General features: G+C 54.3%; 1 long non-coding RNA gene and 1 other non-coding gene across 2 annotated transcripts; one reads left to right on the plus strand and one right to left on the minus strand.

The window, feature by feature from the left end:
- Positions 1-548: 548 nt before the first annotated feature.
- LOC135971685 (uncharacterized) lies at positions 549-7799 on the plus strand. Its single transcript, XR_010587941.1, has 3 exons — positions 549-702; positions 4014-4150; positions 7038-7799. It is a non-coding gene; the product is annotated as an uncharacterized lncRNA (long non-coding RNA).
- A 14473-nt stretch (positions 7800-22272) lies between these two features.
- On the minus strand, positions 22273-22379 carry LOC123574743 (U6 spliceosomal RNA). Its single transcript, XR_006699947.2, has one exon. It is a non-coding gene; the product is annotated as a U6 spliceosomal RNA (small nuclear RNA).
- Between the last annotated feature and the right edge of the window lie 676 nt (positions 22380-23055).

A 23055-nucleotide genomic window follows, 5' to 3' on the forward strand; every position in this document is an offset into this window, starting at 1 on the left:
CAGGCAGGGCTTTTATTTCCTCATATAAATCATTGATCAAAATATCAGACAATACAGGACTGATGTCAGAGTCCTGGGGGATGCTGGAGACCCCCCTCCAGGGTGACACCAGGCCATTAGCTAACTCCCTTTGTCTATAATTGCATATAACAGACTAAATTCACCTAACAGATCATCTGGGATGGATTTCCCATTTCAGCCTCAAGGATAACACAGCAGACCTTGCTGAAATCACAATAACACGTCCCTTGTCTGCCAGTCTAAGGACCATGACAAGGAAAGACAATGATGTTAGTCTCACATGATCACCTCTTGGAAAACCTGTGTAGTCAGAGGGGGAGGGTGCGGGGACTTACCAGTGCTTGTGAAGCACGCTGGATTTTCCACTCTTCTCTGGGACTCAGTGTGCTCTGAGTTCTGATATTTTAAGAAATTGGCAGGGGCACTTCAAATCCAAGAGCAGGCGCCCCTGACTCTGTGGAGGTCTGTTGCCTAGCAACTGCCTCTCATGACATCATCACCAGCAACAACGTGGGTGCCCGAGACCCAGAGCAGTGAGGTTCCAGGGGAGGAAAGAGGGCCATGCAGAAAGAGAGGAAGGGAGGGTCACTGCTGACTGACTGGTGAAGGCCAGCAAGGCTTCCTGGCGGTGGTGGGATTTGCTGTGCACTTAGGGCTGGGTTGAAACCCAGCAGTGGTAAGGTAAGTGTTTCAGGCTTTTGAGGGCGAACAAACCCTTGCTGTACGAACAGGAGGACTGATGCTCGCAGTTCAACGTGGAGTGAAAGAAACCAGACCTGGGGAAACCCCTACTGTGTGATTCCATCTGACGAAAGTCAGAAGTGAGAGAAAACTGGTCTATGGTGTAGGAAGTTAAAGCAGTGGATGCCTCTGAGGTTGGGGTACAGGCAGCTTTAGGGTGAGGAATGTGACATTTCACTCTTTTGTGAAATCCCTCTGGTCTTCATCCCTCTGGTCTGTGTATTTGTGTGTGTGCGCCTGATACTTTAATCTGAAGTTCTGTTGGGGACCGAGGGTAGCTGTTTTGTGTGTGTGCCTGACACGTTAATCTGAAGTTCTGTTGGGGACCGAGGGTAGCTGTTGTGTGTGTGTGCCTGACACGTTAATCTGAAGTTCTGTCAGGGACCGAGGGTAGCTGTTTTGACTTGGACATGGGAACTAGCACAGACTTTCCCTCATGTCACAAACAACTGCAGAACTGAAGAAAAGATACAGAGCGAAGTTTTTGGATATCGGACAGCAGGCAATGCAGACTGAGGTCCCTGAGAAGACGGAGACTAATGAGGCCAGCCCTATGAGTGTCCCATTTCCTGCTCAGGGGCTCTGCCCAGAATGCACCACAGGACCAGAGGCCCCCAGTGGAGTGCAGTAGGCTTGCTGAGTTGAGAAGATACAAACTCGGGTTCAGGAAAGTGGCCAGAATTTGTGGGGAAGAGTACCAAGGAACAGGGCTGTGTGATGGAATGGCTGGGGCAGCTGCACAGGGCTCCCTCGAGCCTGTTGCTAATGCTAACCTGTGGTTGCATGGGGTAAAACTCTGCAAGGCCAAGCAACAGACAGGGAGAATGAAAAGCTAAGCATTTTCGGAATGGACGGAGCTGGGAGACATTTAAGTTCTGACCAGCTAGAGAGAGAAACCCTTTAAAACATCTGTACTACATTGCTTAGGCTACCATAACAAAATACCAGACTGGGTGACTTACACAATAAAAAATGTGTTTTCTCTCTGTTCTGGAGGATGGGAAATCCAAGATCAAGGTGCCAGCTGGGTTGGACTCTGGTGAGGGCCGTCTTCCTGGCTCGAAACTGGCCACCTTCTCACTGTGTCCTCACACAGCAGGGACATGATGGGGAGAAAGATCTCTTCCCCTTCTAATAAGGCCATAGTCCTATCAGATTAGGGCCCCACCCTTGGGACTTCATTTAAACCTAGAGGCCCTCTCTCTAAGAACAGTCACATTGGGGGTTAGGGCTTCAACATATGAACTTGGGGGACACAGTCCAGCTCATAGCAACACTTGAGACATTCAGTTGAGAATTCAGAGGGTCATGACTTAGCAGGAAGGTAAACCAGCCCCAGAGTAAAGGCTACACTGGCCCATCCCTAACACAGATGATGAAAAACTAGTCTCGAAGTTCTGATCCTGGCAGCAGCAGGTGCCTCCCTGTAGAGTGACCCTTCCAAAGATAGCAGCCGTCAACACTGGACGCGAGACGTGAAAATGGCTGACGGCACTGGGGAAGACCTTGGAGAAAGCAGGCAGATTCTGGAAGGGAGTCAGCTCTTAGAAGAAGGGATTGGAATTGAGTAAGGTCCCCATTTTAACAGCTTCTAGCCAAGGGCGGCCCTGTGTCTACACTATGCAGGTCACAGTCCAGTCCAGTAGGAAATATGCAGAAGACAGAGAACAAAGCTTAAGGCAGTCTCAGTCACAGAAAGGTAAAAAGAATCACTTGCAGAAAGGAAAAAGCCAAAAGGAGGCAGACACCAAACCCTGTGCGTAAGCTACAACCCACGGCCAGGGCAGAGCCCAAGCAGCCCCACCAAGGCTAAGGACTCAGGGCAGATTTGAGCTACCATTCAAAGGGAGGACTTTTCAGTTTGAATCAAACCAGTTAATTACCTGTTAAAACAGTGAAAATTGATACTCTTCAATGCAGAGGAATTATAACACCTGTTTACAAAGTCCAATATCCAATTCAAAATTACTCAGCATATGAGGAAAGAAGAAAATAGGATCCATTCTCAAACTCAAAGGCCATCCGTGGAGACTAATTCCAAAATGACCAAGATGTCGAGCTAAGCAGACAAGCATTTTGAAGCTGCTATTTCTACTATGCCCGATGACAGAAAAGAAAGTATGCTGACAATCACTGAATAGATTGCGCATTGCTGTAGAAAAATAGAAGCTGTAAGAAACAGCCAGGTGAAAATTCTAGAACTGAAAACGTAAATCTGAAATAGGAACTTCACTGGGCTCAGCAGTAGCATGAAAATGACAAAGAAAAGAAGTTAGTGAACTTGAAGAGAAATCAACAGAAATGATCCAATTTGAAGAAGAGAGAGAAAAAAGAAAAAAATTTTAAAGGTGTTTTAGGGGCTTATGGAATAATTACGGAAGCCTGGCATATGTGATCTTGAAGTGCTAGAAGGGGAGACAGGAGTAAATAGGCACTTCTTTTTAAATTTTAGAAATCATGGCTAAAAATTACCTGAATTTGTTGAAAGACACCAATTTACAGATTTTTAAAGTGTGGAAAACCCAAGTCAATATAAATACAGCGAAACCATGCCAAAGGCCATTAGACTGAAACAGATGTAAACCACAGACAAAGAAAGAAGGCTGAGAACAGCCATGAAAAATGACACAGTGACAGTGGGGATGGGGTTCCAGGGGATGCTGACTTCTCGTGAGAGGGACAGGCGGTCAGAAGACAGTGGGAAATAGTTTTAATACACAAAACTGTGCTGTGCAGGGGGAACCCTATAATAGCAAAAGCTGTTCTTAAAGAGTGAAGGTGAAAGGAAGAAATGCTCAGATACAAATACACAGCTCAGGAGTTTTTGACAAGCCTGACCAACATGGCAAAACCCCATCTCTACGAAAATTACCTGGGCTTGGTGGCACATGCCTGTAGTCCCAGTTTCTTGGGAGGTTGAGGTGGGAGGATTGATTGAGCCCACGAGGTGGAGGATGCAGGAGCTGAGATCCCACCACTGTACTCCAGCCTGGGCAACAGATCAAGACTGCCTCAAAATCAATCAATCAATCAATCAATGTAAACCAAAAGAATTCTTCACCATTGAATATGCACCACAAGCAGTGTTGAGGCAGTTTCTCCCAATGGATGGGAAATGATTACGTGCTGCCAGATGGAAACCTGGCACTTTGGTTCCCAGGATGGAGAGACCATGGTGGTTGAGTGAAAAGTACCCAGCGGGTTTAAGAATGGGAAGAATCTGCACTGACTCTCCCCTGGCTTATCTCCAGCATCACAGGGCCGGTGCCCCAGGGCTCTTTCCAATGCCCAGTTCGGAACCCATGTGCTTCTCATAGGTCTTCAAGGTGGAGGGAAAAGCAAGAGGCCTGGCCCCAGGCGAACCTTGGAACATGCATGTCCATGGCAGGTTGGTAGAGAAACTGGAGGCAGGCTGGTCATGCCAGAGGCTGGCTGTGGGGTGTGGGGCAAGGGGCTCTGGGGTTTGGGCTGCCAGTGTGGGGCTGGGTCCGGGCATCAGTGCCAGCCTTATCACCCAACTGTGATGCCTTAAGCCAATGTCCTCCCCGCTGGGCGTCTGTGTATAAATTATAGGGAATGGAGGAGGGGCTGTGCGGGCCCTGAGGCAGCTCCGGCGCTGGGAGCCCGGAAATGGCCTGTTTGCAGCTCTAGGGTTCCCTGGCTCTTGGAGCCCATGCAGAGGAAGGAGCTGAGCATGGCAGGTGCTGGGCAGCCATGGTTCTGAGTCCGAGCCTCTGTCTCCTCCGTGGTACTAAGACTTGCTCTCTGCCACCTCCCTGAGTCCCAGCTGTGGTCCTACTCTTAGGATGGGTTTGCAAATTGTGGGATCCAGGGGACTGCCCTGTGTCTGGGGTCAGGGCTCTGGCATCTGTGGCCCGAAAGAGGGGCTTCCCTGCTCCCTGAGCCTCTGCTTCTTTTGGTAGCCATGACCCACTGTGACGGGAGACCCTTTTAGAACACTCATATAACCACCTCCCCTCCCCTACATGCTCACTCTGGGTCTGGAAACTCCTTTCTGCTTCCCCTGACTTCTGCAGTCTGGGTCTGACTGTCTCGAGGGCCCTGCTTGTTGGAGGAGGTGGAATGGGATGGCTCGCCATAGCCCGAGGTGGCCGAGGAGCCAGGGATGGCAGGGGAATGAGGGGTGTAGGAATCCCCCTCCCACCAGTGGTGCCCAGCCCAGGCATAGACCCCATCAGTGTTGGATGGGGGCGCACAGCTTCAGATCTCTGAACCGGACTTGGCTCCGCAGCCTCCCTCCTGGCTCAGCGCCCCTGGAGCAGAGCCTTCCCTCAGCAGAGAGGGTGTGAGGGAGGACAGAGACAGTGCAGCGGGGAGCTGGTGGCCCAGGAGTGGGAGGGGCATGTGGGGGAGCTCCTCTCTCCTCCCCAGCCCCCTCCTGCACTGGGCCTCAGGCTGGGGCTGTTTGGTGCCTGAAAAGGCCTCCCCGCCCCAGCACGTGAATATGGATGTGTGCCTAAGGACAGGAGGTGCGGCCCTAATTAGAGCGTGATGACTGCCTCCCGCCACTGCCGGGAGCCTGGGGCAGGCATCAAAGGGGAGCAGCCCGCTAATCCCCCCTTCCAAGGGCAGCATCTGCTCCCCTCCCCGCGTGTCTCTCTGTCGGCAGCCGTGAGAGCCTTGGCTATTTAATTAGGACGGAAAGTTCCCCCAACCTTGGGAAATGATTTAATTTCAATATTTCCTTTGCTGAGCGTGAGAGCCTTCCCCACTGCCCGCCCCATCCTCAAAGGCCTTTCATCTGCAGCCCGCCCTCCCCCTGCAGACCCTCGCACTCCCCTCTCATTCCGGATGTCAGAGCGTTTCCAAGGGATCGCAGGGAGGAGTGAGGCTGGGGCTGGGGGTGCTCCCTGGCTGCGTGCCCAGCTTCAGCTTCGGCTGGGACCAGCTGCTCCAACCACCCCTCCAGCCTGGACTTCCTGCAAGCACCACCCTCAATACCGCCCCAAGCGCTAGGCAGGGCCCTCTCCAGGCATCTACCCAGGCAGGGTCCAGGCCTGCAAGGAGCCCCGGCGAAGCCTTGGCCCCAGAGTGCGCCTCTGGAGCTCTTCCCTGGACGTGGCCACCTTCACTCACCGCCTTTGTTACGGTCTTTAATCTGGCCCGCCTCATTCTGCCCCAGTGTGTGGGTGTCTGCATGTGTGTGTGAATGTGCACATATGTGAGGGGAGCATACCTATGCCTGTGTGTGCATCTGAGTAAGCTGTGTACATGCAAATGTGCACACTTCTGTGTGTGAGTGCGTGCGCCCACATGTCTGTGTCTGTATGCACAAATGTACATGTGTGCACGTTTGTGCATGTGCACGTGTGTGTGCATGTGTGAGCTGACTGAGAGTCCCCTGAAGTCTGAGCCTGCTTTCTCCCAATTCCTTTTAGACAAGTGGGCGCTCATGTTCTTAGCTGACACCTCCAGGGCCAGCTCCAGGCTAGGCACATGGCAGGTGCGGGGTGCACTGGCAAAGTAAATGTGCACGTGCTCACATGAATGGAGTCAGCCCAGCCCAGGCCTGGCAGGTAGGCAGAGGGGGCGGGTGGCTGTGCTAGGGACTCTAAGACTGCTGGACTTGGGGACAGAAGGCCCCGTTGTAAGTCATTCTGTTCCCGGCTTTTTCCTGTCAGTGTCCCCATTTGTGCAATCACGTCAATCCCAGAGATCAGCGCCCTGTGCACAGCTGGGAAAACCAAGTTAGCAAGGCTTTCTTGTGACCCTGGGGAGCCAGCCCAGCCCCTGAGATGGTCCTCGGCCTGATTTCCTGCAGCAACGCTTCCTCACAGCCCCCTCCCTGAGCTGGTCCTCACCCTCGCTCTCCGGCCACTCCCCTCCTTCGTCCTGTCCTCTCCCATTTAGGACAAAGGTCAGCGTCATCCCAGCTCTCAGCTGGGAGGGCCTCAAGCCCAGGCACAGGAGGCCGCTAATGAGAGGTATCAGCTGGGTGGCTCTGCCAGGAAACTCGCCGCCCTGAGCAATTTCTTAAAAGGAAAATTCTAACCTTAAAGAGTCCTTTGAACACGTTGTGAATGAACAACGGACTCGGTGGAGTTGGTTCCTCGGAATTACCGGGAGATGGAGGTTAGAGAAAAGAGAAGATTGATTTCCATTTGGTCTCCTGAATATATTTCCTGAGTTCTTAAGGAGCTGTTTATCACGCCTCTCACCGAGGGCGAGGTGGGAATCCTTGGCTAACAAATTATGATCATTGTTATTCTCCCTCCCCTACCCATCCCCCACACGAGAATTTATGCATTTTCCAGACAAAACGTGCTTTCGCAGACAGGCACCGGATCGTCCTCCCCGCGGTCAAGTATCGACGGTATTGATCACACGCTCCCCGGCTAACAGGCACCGATGAGTCCCTGCCGCCCACGGTGATGTTCTGGCGGCTCGTGGGGACCCCACCCAGCGTCAGCCTAGCTCGTGGTCCCCCTGCCCCTGACCCCACCCAAAGATGAGCCCCAGCAGGGGCCCTTTAGAGCACATCGATTCCTCTGTTGGTTCACTCCCCAGCCAGGCGTGTGTCCAGCACAGGCTTAGCACACCACGGTCACTCAGAGGATGCTGGATGCATGCGTGAATGAATGAGTGAGGGTGTGAATGAATGAATGAGTATAGGTGTAGTTGGAAATAGAGCTGGAAACAGAAGTCAGGGCCATGTGAGGGGAACTGCCCCAGCTTGTTGGAGACAGCCCTTTTGATCCCCAAGACAGGAATCTGACATTGATCACCCCAGAGACCCCTCTCTGAGCCGCCTGTCAGGCTCCTGGAGGTCCCGTGGGCCAGGTGGGCCTCCTGTCTCTGTCCCCCCAGTGACGGCACTGGAAACCCACCCTGAGGGTGGCTGAACAAGGATGCACGACTCCGCTGTCCAGAGGCGCTGCTGGCTCCTGGTGAGGAGCTTGGAAAGCAAATTGACATGGAACTTTGCGAATTGCTTTCTTTCTGTTTTATGAAATCCTTCTCTAAATGTCTGCATATTGCTCTCCTGAGGGATAGAGGGAGAAAAATAGCAATTAAAGTCTTGTCATCCGACTTGTTCAGGCCGTTAAGTTGTTCAATCTTGCATAAAAAATCTGCTGGTGTGCTTAAGTGGGAGGGGAGCACCTGGACCCGGCTGTAAATGTAAATCAATGCGTAATGATATGCGCCCTGGCTGCGCGACCTGTCACTTGCTGGCGCAGCCACCAGGGGCCCAGGTGTGTCCTCCGTGTGTGCCTGGTGGAGCCGGGCCTGAGCCCTTCTGCCTGCAGTGGTCTAAGCAGAGGGAGAGAAGGGTCCTATGTGGGCACACCCTGTGTGGGGCACACACGGCCTCTGAGCTGTCTCCCTCTTCACCAGTTTTGCTGGGAAGTCGAAATGAATCACATTTGGAAGCAGCTACTTGCTGGGCCATCAGCCTGGACAAACACAACGGCATTACTGGGCAGCACGGCCAGGGCGTGGGGGCTGCACCAAAGTGCCGGGCCACCCCCTCGCAGCCTGGCAGGGTCGGGAGGTGGTGAGTGCAGGCCCCGGGCTTCGATGGGAGATCAGATGGGGCAGCCTTGCCACTGACGGACAGATGCAGAGCCGGGCAGGTGGGCAGGGGCAAGCCTGGGTCTTTGAGATGCAGCAGATGTGAGCATCCCATTTTCCAGAAGAGGAAGGGGGAGCAGAAGCCCCCTGTGCCCCTGGGGTCCCTCTCTGCCACCTCCCGGACAGGCGTCCGTGGCAGGCTGGGAGCCAGGCCTGGTCCTCACTTTATGTCCCCGTTTTATGGCGTCTCAGGAGAAGGGTATCAAGCTGGGGAGATCCATCCCCTTTGCAAGAGGTTCATTTATTTTGACACTTGTGGTTTAGTTTCAATTATTTATCATAACACCAGAGAGGGCCCCGATAAAAGCGCCAAAGTGTGTTTAACGGCAGCCACGGTGAGGGTGACCAGTGGAGCAGGTACTCAGGGAAGGCCCCCCAGGGACCAGGGCAGGAAAGTGTGGGTGGGAGGGAGCCTCTGGTCGGGGGAGCCCGCGTGGGCTGGCCGGCCCTGGGATTTTCCTCTTAGCTGGAAACACAGGAGGTGAAGGAGAAACGCTCCAGTGTGCTCGGAAATGACATCTTATTCCAGTGCTGTCTGCAGAGCCAGATGGCAGCCGGGAGCCTGGCGATGGGATTTTAGGACCGAAGCTTCCTTCTCTTCAGTGGATGCAGTTTCTCCACCTGCTTGCGTTTGAGCAGGGAGTGGGAAGGCCCAGGCCCTCGGCTTTGGTGAGATTCCTTCAGCCTGTGGCACCTGCACCATCTGGGCACCCACCTGCCCTCATGTCTGTCCATCTGCCCACCTACCTGTCCATCCGTCCACCTGTCTGCCTCTACTGGTGATGGCGCCTGCAGCAGACACCACAAGGGGATGGCCAACATGGAGGCGCATCAGACCTGGCACTGCCTGTGAGCTCCTGGCCTGGGGAGAGACGCAGCTCCCAACATAGGGGCAGCTAGTGAGTGCCTGCTGGGCCCAAGTGCTATTCTAGGACCTGCCCACGCAAGGGTCATCCAGCTCCAGGGCAGGCCCATTGACCTGCATCCTGTATGCAGACGGGTTCAGGCCGAGCCTGAGGACAGACTTGAGCGGAGCCACTGGGTGGTGTCCTGCCTGACGGGGCCTCCACCTAGACACTCTCCCTCAGACATGGGGGCTGAGGTGCCTGCCTTCTCCCAGGGGCCATGCCTCCCTCCCCTCCCAGTGCTACACCCTTACTGCCTGGTCGTGGAGAGGTGCATTTCTGAGCCACACACAGCCCCTCCCTGTGTCACACCCGTCAGCTCCGGACAGAGGAAAAGTGGGCCTAGTGGGAACACAGCCCACCTGTTCCTCCCCGAGCAGCTGGGTGTGTGCGGCTCCGTCTTCCAGAGGAGGCGGACTGAGTGAGATGGGCGCACAGAACCAGCCAGCTCCGGCCTTTGCTACGGCAGCTGGGGAAACGGAGGCTCCAGAGAGGAGAGGGCCTGCTGGGGGCACACAGCAAGGTCCCTGGCTCAGGAAGCACATGTAATGGCTTCCTCTGGCCTCTGCAGGGGCTGGGGCGCTTGGAGGGCCCCTTATGCTTCAGGCCCAGCAGCGTCTGCCCTAAAACAAGCCAAGATGGATGAAAAATCACTGGCAAAGGTCACCACAGGACAGCCGCGGACCGGTTGATTGCTCGGGGTGGCCCTCGCCCCGTTGGCAACTCCATCGGCAATTCCACCGCGCGCTGATTTATGATGGGAAGAAAACGGTCCCCTGAACAGCCACCGGCTCTGGTTTGGGATTCCGCGTGACTCTCTGCGTGCCCAGCCCGCCGTTTATTCACACCACTGAAGTGTGAGTTCTATGAATAAATTTTATTATCTCAGGGCTTTGGGATGACAAAAACATGAAAGCCACCGGAATTGGTGAGACGCCCGCCTCTCCTCATTACATCGGCTGGGACTGGGGGAAGGGGCCCTCCTGGGAGCCTCATTTAGATTTTAATTAAACTGACTTTTCCCAAACAATTTGCAATAAATTAGTGCCAACCAGGCTTGCAACATCCAGGCACGAGGCTGTGCCAGGCTGTCTCAGGGGATGCTGGCTCTCAGGTGGGGTCACCCACATGGGAGGTCACGCACACCTCTGGACAGGCCGGCACTGGCTCACTATGCTGGCCCCAAGGTTTGCGTGGCCAGGTGGAGCCCCAGCACACACCAGACTCCCAGCCAACACCTGCTCCAGGACAGGGGAGTGGCCATGTGCTGGGAGGGGCTGGCGTCTTTTCACTGAATGCCCACAGCAACCCGGTGACGAAGATGCCAGCATAGTGCTCAGTGGCACCCTCAGGGCAGAGGATGCTGAACCCCCAAACTGCAGCTTCGAGGATGCAGTGTGGTGGAGGGTGGCCAGCACGGTGGGAGGGATGTCCTCAGCACCCTTTGCCCTGGACCTCCCTGTTCCAGGTGGACTGAGCATCAGTGGGGTGCAGGGTCCAGGAAAGACGGAAAGGGAGGCTGGGCCCCGGGTGCCAGACTGGAGATCCTGACGTCCCAAGTTCCATGAGCCTCACCTTGTGTTAGACATGTGGGAAAAACCGAGGCTCAGAGAAAGGAAGGTGATTTGAACCCAGGGCTTCTTCCACTACAGGCCCCTGTTGCCATCCCTGGCCTGCCCAGGGAGCACTCCCTCAGCCGGCACACGGCCAGCCTCCAGCGGGCACCCGTGGGAAAGAGCAGAGCTGCTCTGCTGATGCCCAGAGAGACGTGGGGGGGAAACCTGCTGCTGCTCCACCGAGAGAAACCCCCAGAGTGGCCCACCTCCCAGTGATACCACTCGGGGTCCCCAGGAAGAGGGCATGTTCTTAAAACAGGAAACAGCCCAGTGCAGCCCTGGTGTGCGTCTGAAGGCTTTAGGATACTGAAGCTTGGCCCACAGGCCCTGGCCTTCCTGGAGAGAAGGGGCAGGGAGGAAGGGAAGGGGCCCTGGAAGGAGGCTGTGCGACCTGAGGGCTGGGTTTGGCCAGGTTGGTGCAGGCTCCCACAGCGGCCTCTCTCCAAGGGCCTGCCCCTGACCTCCAGGATGCGAGGCCCACCGGGAAGCCCCCACCTGCCTTGGCCCTGCCTGCTGCCCACGTCGGTGGCTCCCACCTGGCTTCACCACGGCCTCGGGGAAGGGGGTCCTTGCATTTGTGTGCCCCAAATCCCTGAACGACAGGTATGGAGGTGACAGCCGCAGATGACCTTGAGGTGGCCCCAGGGACCTCTCTCCCCGTCGAAGGCTGTGCAGACAGGCATCCTCCTGCTTTCCAGCATTGACATCTACACCACAGGTGGAAGGAGCGTCACTCTTTCTAACATTCACACCAACGGTGGTCTCTTTGTTCTTGATTTTCCTGACCTGTGGATTTGTAAAAATGAATCTGCATCTTTTATTGTGGTCAAATATACGTAGAGTACAGCACATCACTGTGACCACTCTCGGGCGTAGTCAGCAGCGTTCAGCACAGTCGCATCTGTGCAGCCATCACCACCGTCCACCTGCAGAGCATCTTCATCTTCCCATGCCGAAGCGCCATCCCCATTCAACCCTGATGCCCCGTTCCTCCTCCACCCTGGCCGGCAGAGGCATCGTGTTTTATATAAGAGGCTTTGGGGCTGCGGAGATGAACCCCCAGGTTTGCCAGGCCCAGCTGCGGTTAATTCAGGTCACATTTTCCAAGTTCCCGATGAGGATGATCTCTGTCCCAGTGAGGCACTGGGGATGGGGTGCAGGGACACAGGCCCTTGCCAGGGGCTCAGGGAAGAGGTTGGCACAGGTAGCCACTGTCAAGGGCCACTGCAGAGCTCAGGCAATGGTGACAATCCTTCTGTTTCGCTCAGTGCTCCGCAGTCAACAAAGAACGTTCTGGTCCACACACAACTGTGTGTTCATGCGAGAGCCTTGGGGATGACATCCCAGTGTCTGTCCATCAGGCCCACAGGTGTCCAGCAAGGGGGCGTCTGCACACGCTAGCTGAGCAAGGGGAAGGTGCTGGTTGAGGAGGGAGCGAGGCTGTCTCCAGCCCAGTCCAGCTCCCCAAGCGTCCCTCAAGGCCAACAGTGTCCCAGGTCTTGGCTCCCTTGTGGCTGGATTGGTCTGGGGGCTGGTGCGTCCTCACTCTGGAAGGCTGCTGGGGCCTGAACTGGGCACCCGAGGATGAGAAAGTCAGATGCATCTCCCTGGGTGCCTGCTGCCAGCCTCCTGGGAGTTTGTGATCATAAAATAGGATCCAGGGAAGAAGTGACTCTAGAAGGAGGAGGGCACTGGGAGAGCTGGTGGGCTGCTGTCACGGCCTTGTGGGGCTCTGCAACTCTTGGGGCTATTATGAGCCCAGCGATATGGGGCCACTGGGGCTCCATTTAGCTCTCGGGGACTCTGAGAGAAGGAGCTGACCCTTTGGAGCCAGAGAGTAGAACCAGACTGGCTCCCCAGTGTGCCGCCTCCAGGGAGGCCCTGAGGTGGGCCCACAGGCCAGTCGCTGCTGCCATGGGTGGGCATGCAGTCAGGTCTGGCAAGTGCTGCCTGCCTGGAAGGCCTGGTGCACACATTGGGAAGATAGGGGAGCCTCACTGCTTCAGCTGTGGGGTTGGTGGCGGGGGTCACCTTTCCTGCCTTACAGATGAGGGACCCGAGTTGCAGTGGGGAGAGCCCTGGCCCCGAGTCTGTGTGTCCAACATTCTAGAGTCTGGGTTCCCAAGGCTGGTGGCTACAAAGTGGCTATTCTAGATTCCCTGTATCCAGATGGTGTGGCCGCAGCGCCCAGCCTGAGGGCTGATGGATCCCACGCAAGAACCCAGCCTCCTCATGCTATGTGGGCACGGAGGGGCAAGGTTGAGGAGGGAGAGGGGCGAGTCCCAGGCTGCAGGTGGAGTAGCCCCAAGCTCCCACCCCAGCCAGCAGAGTCCAGGACGCCTGCCCAGAAGGAAGCTGCCAAGAGCTTCAGCACGTGGCCTTGAAATAACACAGTGTGATTTAACGGCGCGGGCGGTGTGGAGCAGCCGCACGGTGGCTCCTCAGCAGTGGAGGCTCCGGTCCTGGCTGCTGCATCTGCTCGGGCAGCTGGCCACCCCTCACCGCCCTCCATCCGCAGCCGTAACATTTCATGACGGTTTTGCTTGCAAGGAGTTACAGTCCATTGGTTTTATGGAAACACTCTCTGAGTTTACTTCCCGCGCGGGGAAAGACAGCTGTTTATATGCACTTGGAGGAACACCTAAAGGGTTTTAGTGTTAATTAAGTTGGGAGGACGGTTCTTAACAAGCACCTTTTTGTAAATGTCACGCTGCTCTGCTGTTTCACTGTTGTTATGGAAGGTGGAAATTAGGCAGCGCCCCCTACTCCCTCCTGCGGCAGGAAAGGGGGCGCCACCTGTGTGTGCCGGGGCAGGTATGCTGACGTCGGCTGCCTCAGTAGAGCCACTTCCTGGAATTGTCCGGAAGGTATAAGAGCAGCCCAAGAGGGCAGAAAAGCCGCAGCATCCAGAGAACAATGGGGAGGCTCTGAGTGATGGGGGCTGGTCTCGGGGACTGGGTCCATCTGGGGAGAGCTCACAATGTGGGGGCTGCAGACACAGCTTCCACCCAGAGCCCTGGCAGGACCCCCTCATGGGCAGGTCTGGACAGCACATGGGACCCTCTCTCAGATGGTGGACGCCAGCTTGAAGCTCCTAATTTCACCTTTAGATTTGGGCCTGGACGAAAAGTCCGACGTGCTGGAGGATCAGTGCCTCGGCTCCGGTGGGTTCCCGCCCCTTGCTGCCTCCCCAGGATGGATTCTTGGCCTTCTGGTGCCCCAGACCCTACTCAGTTCCCCCTCTCATCAAAACATGCAGCCAGGCCATGTTTCGGGGGAGGCCAGGGCCCCACAGCCCCCACCTGTCCCTGGTGGGGCCTGAGGTCGATCAGAAGCAGGGGGAGACGAGGCGTGAACAGCTGGCTGTGAGCTGGTCCTTCCACGTGGAACACCCTGGATGGATGGGAGCTGGAGATGGGCCCCGGCGGCACACGAGGAGGAAAGGGAGGCTCCCAGCAGGGTCTTCAGGGCCTACAGGGAACCCCCAGGGAAGGGGGCTTGGAGAGGTGGGGCTGTGGTTCCCCAGGGCCTGGGGAGCTGTGTGGACCTGAGGGTGTGCTGGGTCCAAGCCCAGGTGATTCCAGCACATGGGAAACCGTGTGTGAGGTTCTGGCCAGCCTGTGGACGGCGCAGAGGCCCAGGACGTCTGGGAGGCCGGGTGGGGACACAGCCTTTCCCTGTCAGCTCAGGAGCTGGCACCGCTGGGAAAAGGGGGATGTTCGGCAAAGAGCTTCAGAGAAATCCCCCAGCACCGCCGCTCCCGGAGGAGGCACCCTGAAGACTGAAACGCTCCCCAGCCTCGAGAAAGGAGTCCTGGGGGCAGCACTGGGCGGGGGCAGCTGACCTCCCAGGGCCACTGCTGTCGCCGCGCCCACCGGCAGTGGGACAGGAGCCGGGGCCAGGACCCAGAGACCTGAGTCAGGTCAACCCCACCCCTCGCTGCCAATTTCTTGACCACCGGGGACTTCACCAGACCTGCCTGGCTCCGGCCTCTGTCGTGCGGAGACTGGAAGCTTCAGGGCTCAGCCCAGGTGAGCATGCGGGAGCCCTGCGGTGGGTGGGGGTAGAACCCCAGACTCCAGGGACCGGGCTCCGGGAGGGGTCTCAGGCACACCCTCACCTCCCAGTGGCCTCGGTGGGCTTGGAGGCCTGTGTCAGGCCACAGCAGGCCAGGCCCGGTTTCCAGACCCTGCTGAGAGCCACAGACCCAATTACTTCCGCAGCTTGCCCAGTGAATCGAGCTCCATGCCAAAGCTTGGTCTCCAGGGTGCTGCTTCTCCAGCACTCAAGGCTCTCAGCACCAGCAGCTCCCAGGTTTGCAGGGGCGGCGTGGCCTGGGCCAGCTTTCCCAGCCATTGTTCTCTCTGTGCAAAAACCCCAGGGCTCCCCAGCTGGCACCACCACACCCCTTCGCCTTTCCACTCCTGTGGCCCCTCTGCTGGGTCACAGCCTTGGAGATGGGCCTGCAGAGGCACCCGCACACCCTGGCCAGAGTTGACATCCTGAGCGGGCTGACAACCAGCCTGCAGGCTGAAGGACCCTGAGGAGTCCTGGCCAGGCTGGACCCTGCAATCAGAACCAGTAGGCCCTTCTAATGGGGGAAAGTGAGGCCCAGAGGAGGGTAGAAGACTGCCCACAGCTGCCCGAGGGGGCTGAGTGCTGAGTCTGGGCTGTGGGTGGCCTGAGCATGAAATCCGCTCCTGGGCACCCCCACTGTGACCTCTCCTGTGCCTGGGTCCTGGAATTCCTCCTGCCTCAATTGTCGATTGGGCAGAAGGTCTGGAGCATGCTGGGCCTGGCTGCTGCCTGCACACGAGTAGGGGTAGCTTCAGTGTCACTTCAGTCACCCCAGGAGCCCTGAGGGACAGCTGCCCCACTTCACAGATGGAGTCTTGAGAGAGCTGATCAAGAACAGGGCGTGGGCCTCTGTGGTTTCCGCCTCCTGGTTGCCCCATGCCTCTGTGTCTCAGGGGTGCCTGGGTCTCTGGGATGCTGCCAAGTCCAGGACTAAGTGTCCTTCCAGAGCCCAGATGCATCCTTCTGGGGGGCGTGTGTGAGGGGGTGGGGGGGTCTTTGGGGGCAGTGGTAGGAGCTTGGGTTGCAGGGGCTGTCTTTGCAAGATCTCAAACTCAAAGGGAACCCCCTCTATGGTTGCCTGGGGAGTCCACCACCCCGCCGCCCCCACAACAGCCCTGCTTGCTAATCCTGTGCCTTCCTGCCCCTGAGCCCCGTCCCCAGCCCCCTCCCCTGCCCAGCCCTCTCTGCTGCCCTCCAGGCCTACTCTCTTGACTTGAGAGGATAAGACTTGGGTCTGCCTTCAGGTTCCCAGGGGAGGGGTCCCAGGAGCTTTGCTCTCCTCCCTGCCCGACAGTGCAGGAGGAGGGCGATGCCTCAGCAGCAGGTGCTCTGTGGCTCCAGCTCCCCATTCGTACACCACCTCAACCCTGCAAGGTAGGTTGGTGCAGTCTCAGGGGGGACGTCTGCGGCCAGGCATTGCCATCTGCAGCCAGGCAGAGGCAGAATGTGAGGCTGGTGCTGTGACCTGGGCCAGCACTTCCCTCACACTCTCCTTGTCCTTCCGTGCCTGGCCTGCGTGAGGAAGGCTCCTCCCGGAGATGGGGCTGGGCAGACGCCCCTGGAAGGTCCCAGGAAGGCTCTTAAAACTGGCACATTCTGCATCCTGTGTTCTAACCACTGTCTCCAGGAGCTGGTGCGTGGGCTGAAGCAGTGAAGAAAAGTCACCGTCCCATGAGGCAAAGCTCATTTAAAAGCTCACTTATTCCTAGTGGAAAAAATGGGGTTAGAATCTATAACATTTGAAAACCAACTGGAAAGAGTCTGGTAAATAACTTTTCAGAATTGGTGGCTTGGGAATTATGTTAGGAACTTGGAGTCTATAATTATCAAGCAAAAAGTGTCTCAGCATTTCGGGCCGGGATCAGGGAGAGGGTAGGGGTGGGAATGGGGTCTACAGAGGTTATAGGAGAAGAAATCTGAGTGGTTGTTCAGGAGACTGAAAAGACCCTGAAATCCCATGGAGGTGAACAGGGAGACTGGCCTGCCCCGAGATGCCTCTTCCGGTGCCCCTTCCTCCCCGCTGCCCCGCCCAGGCCAGCTCCCTGCAAACCCGGTAAGAGGAAGGGCGTCTCGTGACCAGTCACATCACGAGATGTCCCACATTGCAGATTTCAGGTGCAAAGATTGAGGTGTCACAGCAAACAGAGGAGAGGCTGGGGTAGGTGTGGTTCTACAGCAGCTCTTAAAACAAAATAAACAAAAACTACGAGCGGTCTGCCACGGTGGCTCACGCCTGCAATCCCAGCACTTTGGGAAGCCGAGGTAAAAGGATCACTTGAGCCTGGGAGTTTGAGGCTGCTCCCTCCGGTGAGCTGTGATCACACCACTATACTCCAGCTTGCGTGACAAAGCAAGACCTTGTCTCTAAAGAAAACAAAACAAAAACCAAGCCCTTGCCCTTGACAATGCGTTAGGCCACCCACCAGGTCGTCTGGAATCTATCTTGGGATAAGTGGTGACCTGGTAGGACCAAGGGTCTTGCGAAGCACTGAAGAACTTGGGTTTTGCTGTAGATCTGAGTGGGGAGTTTTGAGAGGAAGGGGCGGGAAGTATCTTGATCTCACTGCCCAGCGAGGACACCCTGGCCGCAGGTCTACCCAGCGACAGGATGAGGGCTGCACCTGGAGTCCGTGGTGGAGGTGGGCGCAGTGGCCAGCTTCTGGGAGCGTTTTAGAGTGAAGTCCACAGGACGTGTGTGAGGGAGTGAGCCGGCATCCAGGGCAAGGTCCTGAGATTCAGAGGATGGTGCTGTTTGGCAGTGACCCTGGGTGTGGGCGTCCCAAATGCAGGGGAGAGCTCATCTTTGGAAGTGAGGAGGTTGGGGGTGGCACAGACTGTCCACACAGGTGTTCTGTGGCCTGGCATGCTGCCAGTCCAGAGATCCTAAAGAAACCTGTGTCCTGGCTGCTGTCCTTGCCCCTGCTCTGACCCCTGCTCTCCCCGCGCTTTTCAGAATTGCTGCTCCGTGAATTTCTGAAATGCGGTACTTGCTGTACATCTGTCTCTTCCTTCGGGAGCCATTGTCAGGTGGGATTGCATAAATGTTCTCCGTGGCATGAGGCCCTGACTCACCTGAACAACATTCCCCAGTGAGCACCGAGCAGCAGCCCGCCTGGCTCAGCAGCACCTTGCCCCCCCGCCCCCCGTTTCTCTCCTTGCTAGTTCATCTGCATTAAAGAAACAGGAAGCTTCATTTGCTTGCCGGCTCGTTGTCTGTCTTCTCTCTCTGTCTCAGCTGTGGTCAGACTCCAGGAGAGCTGCACCTGGCTGTCTCATTTATGCTGCCTCTCTGGCATCGGATAAGAACTCCATGGCCAACTTACCCAAGAGGTGGTCTGCAGTATCTTTGAATAAATTAATGATTGAATGCGTGTCTTAGTCCGTCCAGGCCACTACAACAAAATAGCACAGATGGGGCAGCTTAACAGCAGACATTCACTTCTCACATTTCTGGAGGCTGGGAGTCCCAGGCAGGGTTCGCTCTGGAGAGAGCTGCTTCCCGGTCCCTGGACAGCCTCCTTCTTGCTGTGTCCTCTCACAGCAGAGACAGGATGGTCTGTCACGGGGTCCTCATGACCTCCTCCAAACCTCATCAGCTCCCAAGTGTCCCACTTGCAAATGGGGTCAGAGCTTCCACATAGGAAACGTTCAGTCCATAGCAACGAGTGAATGAATCTTTACGGATTTCTCTATAAGACCGCCAGGCACGACATCTGAGTTGTGAAATGTTGTGAAAAATCTCCAGAGTTATGAAATTAAGGGTATTTATTTCTTTTGTTGTTGCTTTTGTTGTAGCAAACAAAATGGAACAAACATACACGCACACAAAACGACCAAGCAAAAAGTGTCCGTTGCTTGTTAAAGTGAGCCTTTAGTAAAGTTGTCTCTCTTTTTGTCAACCAGGATGAGAAACAGAGATGGGAATTCTATCCTCACGGAAAACAGGAGGCAGCCACAACTCTGAGCCACTGAGAGTGTGAAGGCCTTGCCAAGTGCACTCACTGGTCTAGGGCGAGGTGGAGGCCCTGCTGCTGGGCTGCACAGCCAGCCAGGGTCACTCCTCTCCCCAGGACTGCCCTCCCACACGCTGCAGACAGCTGTTTCGGGAAGAACTCACTTTGTGCGCAAGTAAACGACGACAGAAAGGAATGAGAGTAGAGTCCACTGAAAACATTACAAGAAAAAGGAAGAAAATAATAGAAAAGGTAAAAAGCAAAGACACGAAAAATCCTTGCATTGGGGAAGATGATAGAAACATTTTTAACAATCAGAAACTTAACGATCTAGATGAAAATACCTTTCATGTAAAACAAAAGCCGAGACAGACTTCAATGAGAAACAGTAAGATGATAGGAGATTTTAAAAACAGGTAGGCAGAGCTCAAGAAAAGAAGCAGAATTTTTAAAAATCACAAAATGAAGGCCACACTAGAATCAGAGAAAAGGAGAATTGATTCTGCTAAAACCATTGCCAGAGAGGTGAAGCCAGACTTGGAAAAAGTAAAAAAAATTAACCAGAAAAGAATAAGCATCACAATGGTTTAGAGGAAAAGGATAGAAAAGGAAAACACAAAATGCCGACACAACACACACATAATTGGTTGCCTTGCAGGAGAAAATCAAATATAAAAGGAAGAGATTCAAATAATTCAAGAAAATGTTGTGAAACTAAAAAAGATGAAACCTATGGATTAAGAAGGTGTATCATGTTTCTACACAAACTGTAGCACATGATCGGCACTGAGACGTGGGGGTCAAACACAAAGAATTTGTTTGGCAGCCAGGCAAAAATATGAAGGCCCTGACATGAGGAGACAAGTCCAAGCTGGCTTCAGATTTTCTACAGCAGCACCTCATATTAGAGAAGAGTGAAATAATGCCTGCAAAATCTCCAGGAAACAAAAGTACGAACCAATAATTTTATATCGGAATAAAATTTTAGAACAGAATAAAGCTGTTATTCATGTTGAACCGTAAAAAAGCATTTCTGAAAATATTCACAAATTGAGGAACTGTTGTCTACTGACGTTCCTTTTAAATAAATAAATAGAGAATGAATTTTAGTCCACCAAAAGGCAAATGAAGAAGTTGTGAAGGACAACGTAACAACAACCGAGAGACTTAGGCCATGGAGCGTGAGTGGTGTGGAGTGTGTCAGTGGAGATAGGTGGCAGACCTGTGGTCGTCTGTAACAAATAAATCCGGACAGCTCCTTCTCTCCCTGTGGGTGCAGCCACTCACCCAGGAAGTCCACTTCCCTCCACCTGACTCCAGGCTGGCCTCATGGCTTCTTTGGCCAATCCAAAGAGGCAGAAGGGGTGTCTCATGAGTTCTGGAAGCTGGGTCTTAGGTGTGGTAGCTTCAGTTTTCACTGTCATGGCAAATCCTGATGCCAGGACGCCTTCTGATATAGTTTGAATAAAATCTAATGTGAAATATTATCCCCAATGTTGGAGGTGGGGCCTGGTGGGAGATGTTTGGGTTATGGGGGTGGATCCTTCATGAATGGCTTGGTGCTGTCCCCATGGTAGTGGGTGATTTCTCACTGTTTGATGTTAAAAAGAGTGTGGCACCTCCTCCCATCTCTCCTGCTTCTTCTCCCGTCATGTGACATTCCTGTTCCCCTTCCACCTTCCATCATGAGTGGAAGCAACCTGAGGGCCTCACCAGAAGCCGAGCAGATGCCAGTGACATAATTCTTGTTCTGTACAGCTTGCAGAACTGTGAGCCGAATAAACCTGCTTTCTTTATAAATTATCCAAGCTCAGATATTCCCTTACAGCAACACAAAACAGACTAAGACACCTTCCCTGTGCTGCTCCCACCATCCGTTCTCCCCGGAGAGCACCTTCTAGGGAAATCACTTGAACCTGAATCTTTGGCTCAGCATCTGCTCTGAAAAACTTGATCTAACATGGCATCTAAGATCCAAAGGAAGTAAGCTCAGCCTGACACCAGCTTTCTCTCTAAAAGCACCCAATCCAAGCACATGGCCTGTGGCAGGATGCGGAAGCAATGCCCCTGGGTCTCAGGACACTCAGGGTAGGCAGGTGGAGAGCTCTTAGTATGGTAGGAGTGATGGGGGTGGGGGTGGGGATGCTGGTGGTGGTGCTGAGAACACAGGTGGCACAAAGACCCAGCCCACTCCTCCTGTGACCTTTGCCCTCCAGGTCCTGCCAATCAACTTCTCAGTCAGAGTCTAGGCCCCGCCCCCTATTGCCTCTTTGCTGCCATGGCCTCCCTGGCCATCTCCCAGGCAACAGAGGAGCAGGTCTGAGGCCTCCAGCCTCACAGCCAGTGCAGCTGCATGTTAGGTACCACTTTCATCCTCAGCTGTCAAAGAACAATGCTCCTTATCTGAAGAATGTGGTCTGGAGGTAATTAGCTCTAACAGGCCTTAACAGACACAGCCCTGTGGCTGCTGTGGATGGGGGCTTTGTTGTGGCTCAACAATGCCGCAATCAGCCCAGATGTCGTGCACAGGCTCCAGCAAAAGGCAGGTGACTGCAGACTCACAGGGGCTCAAGAAGCACACCATGTGGGAGAGCTATGGAGATTCACTAAAGGATGGAACTAAATAGATAGACTAAAAAACAGCCTCTTCAGCCTCTGTCGGCAGTGTGCCTAATGCCTCCAGCCACCAGCAAATCAATAACAATAATAACAAAACCATCACCAGTGGTGACAGAGGGCCCTCATCAGGCACTCCGCCCACTAGGCACTCACAGTAAATTGATAAAGATGATGCAAATTACATATATCCCTATTCATAGGTGAAGGAAAGGAGGTGGGCACTTGCTCCCAGCCCTGGAATTCTGAAGCAGTGAAGCCAAGATTCAAACCCAGGATGCCTGGCTGCAAAGCCCACACATGGGCACACCTGGCACCATACCCACCCAGGGCTGCCCACACATGTGCCCACCCTGCTGCACACCCACCCTGTGCTGCCCACACAAGTCCCCACTGATATGGTTTGGGATTTGTGTCCCCACCCAAATGTCATGTCGAATTATAATCCCCAGTGTTGGAGGAGGGGCTTGGTGGGAGGTGACTGAATCATGGGAGCAGATTTCCCTTTTGCTGTTCTCATAATAGTGAGTTCTCATGAGACCTGGTTATTTTAAAGTGTATGGCACCTCCCACTTCCCAGTCTTCCTCCTTCTCTGGCCATGTAAAATGTGCCTCCTTCCTCTTTGTCTTCTGTCATGACTGTAAGTTTCCTGAGGCCCCCAAGCCATGCTTCCTGTACAGCCTGTAGAACTGTGAATCAATTAAATTTCTTTTCTTTATAAATTACCGGGTCTCAGGTAGTTCTTTTTTAAAAAAATTTTTTCCTTTTAATTTTTCTTTGTCATCCTTGAACAGGGGCCATGCTAATGTTCTCTGTGTCATTCCAGTTTTAGTATATGTGCTGCCAAAGTGAGCACTCAGGTAGTTCTTTATAGCAATGCCAAAGTTGGGACCAGGAAGTACCAGGAAGAGAAGAGAAGAGGCCTGAAAATGTGGAAGCAGGTTTGGAACTGGGTAACGAGCAGAGGATGGAACAGTTTGGAGATCTCAGAAGAAGACAGGAAGATGAGGGAAAGTTTGGAACATCCCAGAGACTTGTGGAATGGTTGTGACCAAAATGCTGATAGTGATATGGATGGTTAAGTCCAGGCTGAGGAGGTCTCATATGGAAATTAGGAACTTATTGGGAACTGGAGTCAAGGTCATTCTTGCTATGCTTTAGCAAAGAGACTGGTGGTGTCGTAACCCTGCTCTAGGGATCAGTGGAACTTTGAACATAAGAGTGATGATTTAGGGTATCTGGCAGAAGAAATTTCTAAGCAGCAAAGCATTCAAGATGTGACCTGGATACTTCTAACAGCATATGGTCATATGCATGAGCAAGGAGATGATCTAAAACTGGAACTTATATTTATTAATAAAAGGGAAGCAGAGCATAAAAGTTTAGAAAAATTGTAGCCTGACCATGTAGTAGAAAAGAAAATCCCAGTCAGGTGCAGTAGCTTATGCCTGTAATCCCAGCACTTTGGGAGGCTGGGGTGGGTGGATCACTTGAGGCCAGGAGTTTGAGACCAGCCTGGCCAACATGGTGAA

Source organism: Macaca fascicularis, chromosome 7, assembly GCF_037993035.2.
Source record: "Macaca fascicularis isolate 582-1 chromosome 7, T2T-MFA8v1.1".
Taxonomy (NCBI): domain Eukaryota; kingdom Metazoa; phylum Chordata; class Mammalia; order Primates; family Cercopithecidae; genus Macaca; species Macaca fascicularis.